This window comes from Cucurbita pepo, chromosome 8, assembly GCF_057944985.1.
Source record: "Cucurbita pepo subsp. pepo isolate OVF chromosome 8, ASM5794498v1, whole genome shotgun sequence".
NCBI classification, from domain to species: domain Eukaryota; kingdom Viridiplantae; phylum Streptophyta; class Magnoliopsida; order Cucurbitales; family Cucurbitaceae; genus Cucurbita; species Cucurbita pepo.
This window is the reverse complement of record NC_141805.1, coordinates 4628897-4643834: the sequence shown is the minus strand read 5'-3', so window position 1 is coordinate 4643834 and position 14938 is coordinate 4628897. Positions and strand designations below refer to the sequence as shown.

Sequence of the window (14938 nt, the reverse complement as noted above, 5' to 3'; positions counted from 1 at the left end):
TTAAAAATACCACACGGAATGAAAGTTTTTTTTAGTTATAATCATTTAGAAAATAAATAGATTACAAAGAATATGAGAGGGATAATAAACGAATACCAGATATTTGCTTATAATAAGAGGGCAAATATGATAACTATAGTAAGCCCTAATACAAAATATTTGTTTATAAGAAAAGATCAAATATGATATATATGATAAACTATAATTCATGACTATATATCTGTAATGACCCGATTTTTTAGGCTTCGAAAATCGAATGGGGACTAAAAGACGAAAGCGAAAAGAAATAAAAATTAAAAAGAAAATAAAATAGAAGATAAAAATCCGATAAAATTAAAACAAGAAAAGGAAGTCAACGGCACCAAAATTAAATTCAAATATTACAAATGGGTAATACAAAAGACTCCAAAAAGACCAGGACTGACGCTCTAGAACGACACCCCTTTGTGACACCTCCCCACCTCGACTGGTACCTGAAAAAAAAAAAAGAGTAGAAAGATACTCAGTAATCAACCTACTTGTAGGCTCCTTTCGCATCCTTATCTTAGTAGGTATCGACGGTCTTATCTCTACTCTGGTGCACGCCAGTGGAATGTCGTGGAATGTCGCCACATGGTGCACGCCGACTCTGCCATGCTCCTTCGTTCGCGGTCGACGCGTGACGGTCTCTTTCTCTATCTTGCGTGTGTTTCAAATTTTTAGATGTTAGCGTTTTCGTGTTTTCGATCTATTTTCTTCAGATTTTCTTATCTTTCAATCCGTAATCCATATCAACAAATTTTCCTCACGAATATTGTAGATCTCATATTCTACTTTTACAGTATAGTTTTCCTTGATTTTTTTCTTAAGCACAGAATGAGTTTAAGTCGTCCAAAGATACGAAAAAAATCACGTTTTCTGTTCCTGATCGGTTTACCCGAACTTTGCCTAAACTCTGATTTTCGTCCAGAAACTTCAAGAAACCTGTGTATCTAGTTACATACCTCAAAAACTACATATCTAACGCTCAACAAACTCCTCAGATCTAGATAAAATCAAAACAAGAAGTTCGGAATCTTACTTTGTTTGTTCTCGGATTTTCATGCTGGAATGGGTGAATCCACCACCCAAACTCCTTTTCGAGCACCCAGAGAAGTCTTGCTTCGAAGTTTCTTGCCTTGGATTCGATCTCCAACGACAGATCTAAGGTGGTTTGGCTTCTCTACTCTTCATCTCTCCCAAACCCTAGCTTCCTTTCCTTTCTCCTTTCTCATCTCTCTTTCTCTTTTTTTTTTCTCTCTTATGCCCAACCAACAAGACCCCATAAAAAATGACCATTTTACCCCTATGTTGACCATGACCGTTCTTTTTTCTTTATTTAAAAACTCGGGTATTATAATATCCTTAACACCCCCACTCGACAAGCTGTGCGTTGAATTTGAACGAACATGAAGTTTGGATTTTAAAAATTTAAAGAGAGGTCAAGAAACACTTTTTATGAAGATGTTAGCAACCTCAGAGGAGACGTCTTGTTGAACTACATATTATTTTCTTGGCCATCAAAAATTGCAAAGGGATCGTCAGGCAGCGGCGATGGTGCCTTAACTTTGATAAGAATATGTCTAACTCACGAAGTAGGAGGGAAAACCAAAAAGAAGAAGGAGAAGAAAGAGAGAGGGACATTTGAAAGGCCTTGGTCAAGCGTGGAATAGAACAAACAAAAAAGAGAGAGAGAGAGAGAGAATGGAAAATTATCATAAGAATTCCATGGGGTGTGCACCATAGAGTAGAGGCTTCAGAATTATGACAATGACTCTATTATGAGAAAAGGACAAGAGATAGGGAGAGAGGTTCGATAATGGCAATGAAGAAGAGATGAAGAAGAGGCAGAAACTGAGAATGTGGACTCTAGGGTGTATTTTAGACGAATAAAGAAAGAGAGGAGTGGAGACGGAGTGAGGTGGGGTGGAGACGGAGTGAGGTCTACGCCTTGTGGATTGGTTTGCTATCGAGAAAATGTGCACGAGTAAGAATATCTCGAACATATTTTAACTGAATAACAAAGAGATCATCAGGAGTGGGTAAAGAGCCACAATGATAGATCCATAGATAACGCTTCTGTTCATAGCACCACCATTGTGAGGAATGGAGGCCGGCAACGGAACAGTAGGCGGAGCCAGTGGAGAAGTACCCGACACCATAGTAGGTGGTGAAGTTTTAATGGATGGAGAGGGAACCACGTCCCTCGGAGTAAGGGATGAAGACAGTGTTGAAGCTGGAAGAGTCGCCACAGTGGGGGAAGGAGCCGATTTTTGCGAGGAGGTCGACCACAACTTGGTTGGCGAAGAGGCCAGTGCAGCGCCCAAATTCTGAATGTAAATCTTTGCAGAAGGTCGTTGGGCTTGTTGAGATTCTATATATTTCTGATTAGAACGCTAATGAGGATCCTAAGATTAGGGTGAAGAACTTGAACAACTCATCTCAAGGAAATAGTATTTGTCAAATTATCGCTGGATAGATAAAACTTATCTAACAAGAAATAGATCGTGTATATATATATATATTATCCAAATGACATTTGTTAAGGATATAGACTTGAAATTTTTTGGTTTTGCTTGCACAAGTTCAAATTTGTTTGTCTTGGTTTGAAAACATCTTTAAGATCCACATAATGAAAGACTAAATAAAATAAATAAATTTTTAAATTAAAAACATCTTATTCTAGCCTAACGTACGTGTTCGAAAATGTAACGACTCTAAATTTCTACTAACGTCTCATGCTCCGCTAATATGCGGAATATAACTCTTAAAGAAATATCATTTCTAGTATAAATATCGAAAACATTTAAACAGTTTCATCTCTAGAAAACACTGTCATGGTATTATATGTTTGATACAAAATATTGAACTTCAAGATAAAACAGATACAAAATAATTTAAAACAATGAAAGCAAGACCCATTCTACCCTATGCAAGTGTCATGGTCTCTGCTCGTGATGTCGTCGTCATCCGTACATGGGCGCCTTGCCTTTACTTGAAAAGTGATGTAACACACGACCTGAGTATTTCGAAGAATACTCAGTAAGTGACCCCACTATAGGGGTCGTGCTAAATGCAAACACATGCAATCATGCTCTAGGGATCTATCTCTATCTAGGCATCCAGTCCAGACTACTATGGATGTGTATTACTTCGCTACACACGACCCACACGTGCGAGTGCGAATCTCTAGGCGGTTCACACACTCCCTAGACCCTCTCTGGTCAAGCTAGCTGTCTATAGCGATGTCCAAAGGTCAACAAACCCCTAGTGTCATGCTCACCATGATCACCCTCATCATCATACAATGCGCAGCCGCACTCATCATCTCAAGCGGAAGTATCCATATGCTTATACACACAACCTGCATGAGATCCCTATAGTTCTCTTCTTAACATCTCTTATGACACAATTCTAGTATCATCTCTATATTACATTTAGTAATACACACTTATTAGATATTTATATTAATATTGTTATTTATGCTCTTAGGGTTGTGTTCTAGGTCGATCTATCGACATGATACAAACATGGCACCCATCATCAAACAACATGCTTAATATGAAAAACGGCATCATATTAAGGTAAGTATCAAAAACATAATAATCATCATACTGCCATTAATTGTATCAAGCATGTCAAGTACGTCATGCATCATCATAAAATCTACGTACATCATCATGCATCATAACTCATACACCATAGCTCATACATCATTATATAACTAGCGCACGACATAATACAATACAACTCATAAATCATAAATATCGCACGCATCATCGTACATCATCGCAAACAACATATATTATAGCTCATACAATTTCTAGCCTATCCTATAGTAAGGCCACTTACTTGGTTGGCCTTAGGCAGCGTACTCTCTAATTATAATTTTATCTCCCGTTCCTCAAGAGCTACTCCAAATGTTTTTGGGATTAGTTTCCTATCACATTCACCTTTTGTTAGTATTTAACAATTAATATTAGTCCAATTAATAAATGTGAAATATGACACTAAAACACCCTCAATTACCTTAATCGAGCCTGAAAATAGGTTCGAAAGGGTTAGAACGGTGGAAAATGGGCTAATAATTGGGAATCCCGAGTCGGATACATCGAGGAGTCATTGAAAGCTAAGTCGAGCCGAAGGGGTTGTTTTTGTCGCAAGTCGACACATGACAACACCAAGAAGACAAACTTGAAATCTGTTGGGCTATGCCGGTGCAGGTTCGAACCCTACTATTGACGTCCTAAGAATGAGGACTTACAAGTGTGTTTTTCAAAAATTTAGAGCTTCGAACTAGTGGAAAAGCAAGCTCCACATGGACTTTAGGTACCTGATACATGTGGGGATCACTAGGACGAGTTTGGATGCGAGCATATCTTGGCTTAAGTTGTTAGAATATGCATGACTAGGAATCAAATCGAGTAGTTTTTGACTCATATTGAGTAGCATGCCTTGGTCAAGGAGACAAACTTGAAATTTGTCGAGCTATGCCAGCGTAGGTTCAAACTCTGCTCTCGACGTCCTAAGAATGACTTCTTCCTCGGGGGTGTGAGTATATGCAACCTAGCCTACTTGTTAGGCTCTTTCTGTATCCTTATCTTCTTCCCTGGGGATGTGAGTATATGCAACCTAACCTACTTGTTAGGCTCTTTCTGCATCCTTATCTTAGTTAGGTATCCACGGTCTTATCTCTGAGTTCTAGTGAGGCTTGAGGGAGGTAAGGTGCGAGTGACCTCACAAGTAAATCTGAGGAATCGTATGGATGGATCTAAGTAACTCTATCTGAACATGCTTGAGGGAGGTTAGCTGACGATCCTCCCACGGGACCATACATCCACTAAAATCGGGGGTTATGATCCCTTGTAAGTAACTCTATCTGAACATGCTTGAGGGAGGTTAGCTAACGATCCTCCCAAGGGGCCATACATCCACTAAAATCGGGGGTTATGATCCCTTGTGTGCCCGGGGATTCATTCATCTCAAGAATTCTCGTGCAAAATCTCATAAATTTGTCGGGGTCTGGGTCCGCTGGCACTCACATCGCAGGCTTAAATGCAAGGTATTCTAGAAGTATTCCCACTCTAGGGTTTTGTTTAGCCAGGCTTAAATGCAGAGTATTCTAGAGAAATCCCCACTTTAAGGTTTTGTCTAGCCTACTTAATCTCAAGAGCGGTGAGGGCTAGTTTTTTACCATTTTGACTTTTCACTACTATTTTAATACTCACCTTAAGTCAACATGAATGAGGACTTACGAATTTGTTTTTCGAAAATTTAAAGACTCGAGCTAGTGGAAAATCAAGCACCACATGGACTTTAAGCACGTAATACTTGTAGGGATCACTAGGACGACTTTGGGAGCGAGCATGACATAGGTTGTTAGAATATGCATCACTAGGAATCAAATTGATCAGTTTTGGACTCGGATTGAGTAGCATGCCAATTTAATTATTAAAAACAAAAATATTAATTATCATAATTGTCGATATGTCCGAGAGGTCAAGGAGATAGACCTGAAATTTGTTGGGCTATGCCCGCGTAGGTTCGAATCCTACTATCGACGACCTAAAAATGACTTCCAAATACGTGTATAGGACAAAGATGGGAAGATATATCATTTTCACCGCTATGGACTCATATTGAGTAGCATGCCTATATAATTATTAAAAACAAATATTAATTATCATAAATGTAGATATGTCTGAGTGGTCAAGGAGACGTACTTTCAATCTGTCGGGCGCCGCGCAGGTTCAAACCCTGTTGACGACATAATAATGACTTCCAAATAGGTATATAGGACAAAGTTGGGAAGATATATCATGGACTTACGAGTTTTTTTTTTGAACTCATATTGAGTAGCATGCCTATTTAATTATTAAAAAAAAATATAAATTATCATAAATGTCGATATGTCCGAGTGGTTAAGGAGATAGACTTGAAATTTGTTGGGCTATGCCCGCGAAGGTTCGAACCCTGGAGTACTTACGAGATTTTTTGGACACATATTGAGTAGCATGCCTATATAATTATTAGAAACAAATACTAATTATCATAAATGTCGATATGTCCGAGCGGTCAAGGAAACAAACTTGAAATCTGTTGGGTTATGCCCGCGCAAGTTCGAACCCTGCTGTCGACGACCAAAGAATGACGACCAAAGAATGACTTCCAAATAGGTGTATAAGACAAAGTTGGGAAGATTTTATCGTTTTCAGTCAACACGAATGAGGACTTACTAGTTTTTTTGGACTCATTGAGTAGCATGCCTATATAATTATTAAAAACAAAAATATTAATTATCATAAATGTCGATATGTCCGAGTGGTCAAAGAGACAGACTTGAAATCTGTTAGGCTATGCCCCCGCAGGTTTAAACCCTACTGTCGACGACCTAAGAGTGACTACCCAAAAATAGGTGTATAGGACAAAGTTAGGAAGATATATCATGGACCTACGAGTTTTTTTGGACTCTTATTAAGTAGCATGCCCATTGAATTATTATTGTTGATATGTCCGAGTGGTCAAGGAGACAGACTTAAAATCTTTTGGGGTATGCCCGCGCAGGTTCAAACCCAGTTGATGTCCTAAGAGAGAGAGTGACTACCAAAAAATAGGTGTAGAGTACAAAGTTGGGAAGATATATCATGGACTTACGAGTTTTTTTGGACTCATATTGAGTAGCATGTCTATTTAATTATTAAAAAAAAAAATTAATTAGCATAAATGTCGATATGTCCGAGTGGTCAAGAAGACAGACTCGAAATCTGTTGGGCTATGCCTACGCAGGTTCGAACCCTGCTGTCGACGACCTAGATTTGAAATCTAATTATTAAAAACAAAAATATTAATTAGCATAAATGTTGATATGTCCGGGTTGTCAAGGATATAGACTTGAAATTTGTGTTGGGCCATATGCCCGCGCAGGTTCGAACCCTGCTGTCGACGACCTAGATTTGAAATCTAATTATTAAAAACAAAAATATTAATTAGCATAAATGTCGATATGTCCGAGTGGTCAAGGATATAGACTTGAAATCTGTGTTGGGCTATATGCCCAACAGTTTCTTTTTGAAAAAAAATTTAATTATTCATAAATGTCGATATGTCCTAGTGGTCAAGGAGACAGATTTGAAATCTAATTATTAAAAACAAAAATATTAATTGGCATAAATGCTGATATGTCCGAGTGGTTGAAATCTATTGGGCTATGCCCGCGCAGGTTCGAACCCTGCTAGCGGCGATCTAAGAATGACCACCAAATAGTTGTATAGGACAAAGTTGGGAAGATATATCATTTTATCGTTTTCACCGCTATTTCAATACTCACCTCAAGTCAACATGATTAACGACTTACGAGTTTTTTGGATTCATATTGAGTAGCATTCCTATATAATTATTAAAAACAAAAATATTAATTAGTATAAATGTTCTGAGTGGTTAAGGAGACAGAATTGAAATTTATTCGTCTAGGCCCGCGTAGGATCAAGTAGGTGTAATATATCATCATTTTATCTCTTACACCGCTATTTCAATACTCAACTTAAGTCAACATGAATGAGGACTTACCAGTTTTTTTGGACTCCATGTCCGAGTGGTCAAGATGACAGACTTGAAATCTGTTGGACTATGCCTCCGGTTCAAATCCTACTGTCGACGTCTTAAGAATGACTTCTAGTAGGTTTATTTTGGCCAAAGAGGGGAAGATATATCATTTTATCATTTTCACCACTATTTCAATACTCACCTTAAGTCAACGTGAATGAGGACTTACGAGTTTTTTTGGACTCATATTGAGTAGCATGCCTATATAATTATTAAAAACAAAAATACTAATTATCATAAATGTTGATTTGTTTGAGTGGTCAAAGAGACAGACTTCGAATTTGTTAGGGTATGTCCTGTGGTTCAAACCCTGCTATCGACGTCTTAAGATTGACTTTCTTAATAGGTGTATTAGACAAAGAGGTAAATATATCCTTTTATCGTTTTACCACTATTTCAATACTCACCTTAAGTCAACATGAACCAGGACTTATCGGTATTTTTGGACTCATATTGAGTAGCATACCTATTTATTTATTAAAAACAAAAATATTAATTTTCATTGATGTTGATATATCCGCTATTTATTTATTAAAAACAAAAATATTAATTTTCATTGATGTTGATATATCCGAGTGGTCAAGGAGACAGACTTGAAATCTATTGGGCCTTGCTCATGTAGGTTCAAACCTTGCGATCGACGACCTAAGAATGACTTTCAATAGGTGTATAGGACAAAGTGGGGTAGATATATCATTTTATCGTTTTCACAGCTATTCAATACTCACCTTAAGTCAACTTGAATGAGAGGAATAGGGACTCATATTGAGTAGGGGCTATGCAAAACCAGTTTTGGACTCATATTGAGTACGGGCTATGCCCGAATATTGAGTAGGGGCTAAGCCTGCGCAGGTTCAAACCCTGTCGTCCTAAAAATGACTTCTAATAGGTGTATTTGACCAATTGGTGAACAAGAGGTGGTGAAAATATGAGTAGCATTAATGGGTGAACAGTTTTGGACTCATATTGAGTAGCATGCCTATTTAATTATTAAAAACAAAAATATTAATTATCATCAATGTCAATATGTTCGAGTGGTCAAAAACACAGACTTGAAATCTGTTGGGCTATGCCTGTGCAAGTGTGATGTCTGAGTGGTTAAGAAGACAGATCACTTGAAATTTGTTGGGCTATGCCCGCGCAGGTTCACACCCTGCTGTCGACGTTCTAAGAATGACTTCTAATAGGTGTATTAGACAAAGAGGAGAAGATATATCATTTTATCGTTTTCACTACTATTACAATACTCACCTTAAGTCAATAGGAATGAGGACTTACCAGTTTGTTTCCAATGACTTCTAATAGGTGTATTGGACAAAGAGGGGAAGATATATCATTTTATCGTTTTCACCACTATTTCAATACTCACCCTAAATCAACATGAATGAGGACTTACAAATAAATAATACTATTTGTAGAGATCACTAGGAATCAATCAAACAGTTTTGGACTCATATTGAGTAGTATGCCTATATAATTATTAAAAACAAAAATATTAATTATCATAAATGTCGATATGTCCGAGTGTTCAAAGAGACAAACTTGAAATTTGTTAGGCTATGCCCGCCCAAGTTCAAACCCCGTTATTGACATCTTAAGAATGACTTCTAATAGAAGTATTGGACATTTTATCGTTTTCAACACTCTTTCAATACTCACCTTAAGGCAACATGAATGATGACTTACCAGTTTTTTTGGACTCATATTGAGTAGCATGCCTATTTAATTATTAAAAATAAAAATATAAATTGTCATAAATGTCAATATGTCCGAGTGGTCAAGGAGACAAACTTGAAATTAAACCCTGCCGTCGACGTCCTAAGAATGACTTTTAATATGTGTATTGGACAAAGTGCGGAAGATATAAGTGAGGACTTACCATTGTTTGCAAGTAATACTACTCCTAGAAATAGTTTTTGACTCATAACAAAAATATTAATTATCATAAATGTCGATATGCAAATACAGTATCAGGAAGCACCGTTTGTGGAAGCTCGATATCTACGGGCTTATTAGCTAAATGACAGTTGACACAGACAATACAGTCGATTGCTTCTCGTGGATTTTCTTAACCCTGTGCAAAAATGGGATATGCATTTGAAACGGGTGCCCAAGTTATTATATATATTATGAGTGATATGGAAATAAATCTAGTAATCTCTTCCTTTGTCGAAGAAAAGGTATTTCTAGTGAGTGGCCAAGGAGATAGAGTTGAAATCTGTTGGGCTATGCCATATGAGAGGGGGAGATATATCATTTTATCTTTTCACCACGATTTCAATACTCACCTTAAGTCAATATGAATGAGGACTTACCAGTTTGTTCGAACAGTTTTGGGCTCATATTGAATACCAGTTTGTTCACCATGATTTCAATACTCACCTTATCATTTTCACCACTATTTCAATATTCATCTTAAGTCAACATGAATGAGGACTTACTTTCCAAGTAATACTACTTGTAGAGATCACTAGGAATCAAGTTTTGGACTCATATTGAATAGCATGCCTATTTAATTATTAAAAAAAATATATTAATTATCATAAATGTCGATATGTCCGAGTAGTCTAGGAGATAGACTTGAAATATGTTGGCTATGCCCACGTAGGTTCGAATTGCTTTCGACTTCTATCACTTTTTTATCGTTTTCACCACTATTTTAATACTCACCTTAAGTCAACATGAATGAGGACTTACCAGTTTGTTTCCAAGTAATACTACTCGTAGCATGCCTATTTAATTATTAAAAATAATAATATTAATTATCATAAATGTCGATATGTCTGTCTAGTCCAAAAGACGGACTTGAAATCTGTTGGGACTATGCCCGCGCAGGTTCGAACCCTACTCTTGACGCCCTAAGAATGACTTCTAATAAGTATATTGGACAAAGAGTGGAAAATATTGACTTTGCTTGCACTCATGTGACCTCCTTCCACAGTGTGAGGGCTTTAGGCACCCTAATAATTGTAGGGATATCTATAAAGCATATCTTGGCTTTAGGTTATAAGAATATGCCTGACTAGAAATCAAATCGAGCAATTTGGGACTCATATTGAGTAGCATGCCTATTTTATTATTAAGAACAAAAATATTAATTATCATAATTGTCGATATGCCTGAGTGGTCAAGGAGACAGACTTGAAATCTTTTGGGATATATCCACATGTAGGTTCGTACCCTGTTGTCGGCGTCCTAAGAATGACTTCTAATAGGTGGTATCGGACAAAGAGGAGAAGCTATATCATTTTTTTCATAATAAGTCAGAGGACAATGACTCCTATGAAGTTATATCTTTGATTATGGAAAATATTGATTTTTTAGGATTACTATACTCATAAATGTTGTTTTCACCCCTAATTCAATACTCACCTTAAGTCAACAAGAATAAGGACACAGACTTTAGGCACGTAGGGATCACTAGGACGAGTTTGGATGCGAGCCATTGATTTATTAGGATTACTACACTCATGTGACCTCCTTCCAAAGCGTAAGGGCTAGTTTTTGCCGAAATGCTGTTTTCACCCCTAATTCAATACTCACCTTAAGTCAACAAGAATAAGGACACATAGACTTTAGGCACGTAGGGATCACTAGGACGAGTTTGGATGCGAGCATATCTTGGCTTACGTTGTTACATTATGCATGACTAAGAATCAAATCGAGCAATTTTGGACTCATATTGAGTAGCATGCCTATTTAACTATTAAAAACTAAAATATTTATTATCATAAATATTTATATGTTAGAAGGGTCAAGGAGAAAGACTTGAAATCTATTGGGCTATTCTAGCATAACTTGGCTTAGGTCGTTAGATTATGCAAAATTGAGTAGTTTTGGACTCATATTGAGTAGCATGCTTATTTAATTATTAAAAACAAAAATATTAATTATCATAAATGTTGATATGTTAGAGTGGTTAAGGAAAAAGACTTCAAATCTATTGGGCTATGCTTTGAAGGTTTGTACCCTGCTGTCGATGTCTAAGAATGACTTTAGGTGTATTGGACAAAGAGGAGAAGATATATAATTTTTCCATTAGGTTCTATTTTTCAAGTTTTTAAATAATAATAATGTGCGGAATCCGTGCTCTAACCCTTGCAAAAATAAATGAAATATTTTGTACCGAGGGTGAATGAAATTGGCTCATATGTGACCTCCTTCCAAAGCTTGAGGACTTTAACCATTTCGACTGTTATCACAACTATTTCAATACTCACCTTAAGTCAACATGAATGAGAACTTACCAGTTTGTTTTTAAAAAATTTAGAGCCTCCAACTAGTGGAAAAGCAAGCTCTACATGGACTTTAGGCACGTAATACTTGTAGGGATCACTAGGACGAGTTAGGAAGCGAGAATATCTTGGCTTAGGTTGTTAGAATATGCATGACTTGGAATCAAATCGAGCAGTTTTGGACTTATATTGAGTAGCATATCTATTTAATTATTAAGAACAAAAATATTAAATATCATAAATGTCGATATGTTCGAGTGGTCAAGGAGACAAACTTGAAATCTATTGGGATGTGTCGGCGCAGGTTCCTACTATCAACATCCTAAGAATGACTTCTAATAGGTGGTATTGCACAAAAAGGAGAAGATATATCATTTTTTTTCAATCAAATCTAGCGGTTTTGTTCTCGAGTAGCATGCCTATTTAATTAATTTAATTATTAAGAACAAAAATATTAATTATCATTAATGTCAATATATCCAAGCGGTCATCATAAATGTCAATATATCCAAGTGGTCAAGGAGATAGGCTTGAAATCTGTTGGGCTATGCCCGCGCGTAGGTCCAAAAATCCTACTATCGACGTCCTAAGAATGACTTCTAAATAGCTCTATTGAATCTATACCTAAGTAGCGTTTTCTATATATCATTTTTCAATCTATACCTAATGTGTTTTTGGAAAATTTAGAGCCTCCAACTAGTGGAAAAGCAAGCTCCACATGGATTCATATCGGTAGCATGCCTATTTAATTATTAATAACAAAAATATTAATTATCACAAAGGTGGGACGTGGTCAATCTATCTTTGGATCTATACCTAATTAGCATACACTGTTGTTACCTATTTATCTCTAATGGAACTTTGATTTTGTCATTTGTATTCAAATTAACCTATATGAATCCATGTCCTTTGCATCCAAGTTAACTTATAAATCCATGACATTAATTTCAAGTTCAATTCTCTAAATTTTAGAAGGGTCCTAGTGTTAGACTTGATGGAGCATTAGAGACAATTTTGTATGAATAGAGTCATGGAATATTATATATATTATATATATAATTCTATTTTTTTTTTAAATTTCATTTTCTATTGTTATTGCTATGAGTCTCGATTATTATTTTAACTTTTCATATATAGAAATAGAAAGACTAGAATGGAGATCCTACATGGATAATAAAGGAAGGGAATTGAGATATGTATTTTTTTTTTCTTTTTATTATCTTTTTAAATTTGTTCACCCAATCTTCAATGCCTTTCTTGTATTTCCTTTTTTTTTTTTAATTAATTTTGTTCACAGATATTTTTTTTCTTTTAATTTTTGTATATCTTGATTAATCGATTCATTTTAACTACTTATATAAAATTACTAATATTTACTAGAATTCATATAAAATTATTTATATTTAATTTCTAACTCAAAGGTAAACAATTACAACAATTTAAGGAAGATCTAAAATGTAATAGACTGTTATTCTCTAGAAATGAAATTAGGATAAAAGAAAATGAAGATTTAAATATACTTAATAACCCTCTCTTCATGTAAATGTACGTCTAACAGCCGTTTTCATTTTTTTCAAATCTCACATTTTTCTTTTTCTTTTTAGTACGAGGAGTTAGTGATGAGGAGTGGAAAAGGTTATTTTTTAAAAACTATTTTTATTTGTTTATTTATTTATTTAAACTATTACAAACTCCTAAGTAAAGGCAAGATGCACGTAAGATCATGGCTGTGTTTTCCAGAGCGAGGATGTTTTAAATGTTTTCAACATTTATACTATAGATGAAATTTTCTTTTTAACGTTATATTTCCGCATAAGAGATGAGCATGTAACCTTAGTAGCAACTCTAAGTATGGAAAAACTTAAGATCGTTATACCAAGAAAATGATGATATGAGAAACAATTATAAAACCACGCGGACAAACACTCTTTTTCTTCTTCTTCCTTTCTTTCTCCTTAATCTCTTCATTTTCAAAATTAACTTTTTTCTTAAAAAAAAAAAAAAAAAATTGGACGTGAAAAGAGAGAAAGGAAGAGGGAGGTGAAAGAAAACCGTTAATTCTGGAAACGTATTAAATACTCTTTGACCAATGTAAAAAAAAGCAGTAGAATAACTTATTCTCATGCTCCATCTTTAAAACCATGTACTAAAGTTTAAGGCTTTTATCTCCCTTTCTCATTTCTTTGTTTTTTCCCATATTTGTTCCTTTAGTTTAAACAACTGTGTACATGACAAAATTAAAGTTGTAGTTAGTCAATCGTAATATTTGACATGCTAGTTTTTAAAGAGGTGTAAAGAAAGAATTAGAATAACTTAACATGCTAGTTTTTAAAGAGGTGTAAAAGAAAGAATTAGAATAACTTATTATGATGTCCCTCATTGAAGTGTTAGGCGTATTAAACACTTGTTAGTACAATAGATATGTTAGACATTTATAATCCAATATTTCATATAAGACCCTTAACTTGTTGATTTACTACGTGATGATTTTGTTGAAAAAGATCGAAGCCGCGGTATTTATTTCACTAAAGATTGGGAATAAATTTTGTGAGAAAAACATACCTTAAACTATTTACAAAATGAGCTCCATCCAAACTTCTATTTACAAATTTAATTAACCTTAATTGTATCCAATTATTGTGTGTCATTTATTACTAAAACTTAAAAAGATACCTACAAAATGTTTGAATTACGGGTAACACACTAGTCTCGAATTATTTGACTAAAACAATGCAACCATCATCTCAAGTAAAAAATTTTATTTGAAGCTATCTCCTAATAGAGGAATATTCAACTAGTCTTTGTTGTAAGATTCAGTTATATCAATTTGAATAGCGTTCAGCAACAACTATAAATATCGAACTCCAAAGTATTCATAAGCAAAGTAAGTTTGTTGAAACTATCTATCAAAGGTGTCCAAAATGAGTTGTGGAGAAGTGTTGCCTTCAAATCTAATTCCAATTAAGGATGTCAATGAAGAAGTGCAAAAAGCTGGAAGGTTTGCCGTGGAAGAGAGTAACAAGAATGGTAGTGGACATCATTTCATTTACAAGCGTGTGGTAAACCGTTTGTTCGTTTTGACC

The 14938-nt window shown here is 35.4% G+C and overlaps 1 long non-coding RNA gene and 3 other non-coding genes across 4 annotated transcripts; 3 read left to right on the top strand and 1 right to left on the bottom strand.

Moving 5' to 3' along the window:
- Positions 1–310: 310 nt before the first annotated feature.
- Positions 311–1275, bottom strand: LOC147791395 (uncharacterized). The gene is made up of 2 exons (XR_015422316.1): positions 1061–1275; positions 311–473 (listed from the first exon to the last, which is right to left on the bottom strand). It is a non-coding gene; the product is annotated as an uncharacterized LOC147791395 (long non-coding RNA).
- A 4224-nt stretch (positions 1276–5499) lies between these two features.
- TRNAS-UGA (transfer RNA serine (anticodon UGA)) lies at positions 5500–5581 on the top strand. Its single transcript has one exon. It is a non-coding gene; the product is annotated as a tRNA-Ser (tRNA).
- Positions 5582–6075: 494 nt separating this feature from the next.
- TRNAS-UGA (transfer RNA serine (anticodon UGA)) lies at positions 6076–6157 on the top strand. Its single transcript has one exon. It is a non-coding gene; the product is annotated as a tRNA-Ser (tRNA).
- Positions 6158–6743: 586 nt separating this feature from the next.
- On the top strand, positions 6744–6825 carry TRNAS-CGA (transfer RNA serine (anticodon CGA)). Its single transcript has one exon. It is a non-coding gene; the product is annotated as a tRNA-Ser (tRNA).
- The last annotated feature ends 8113 nt before the right edge of the window (positions 6826–14938 follow it).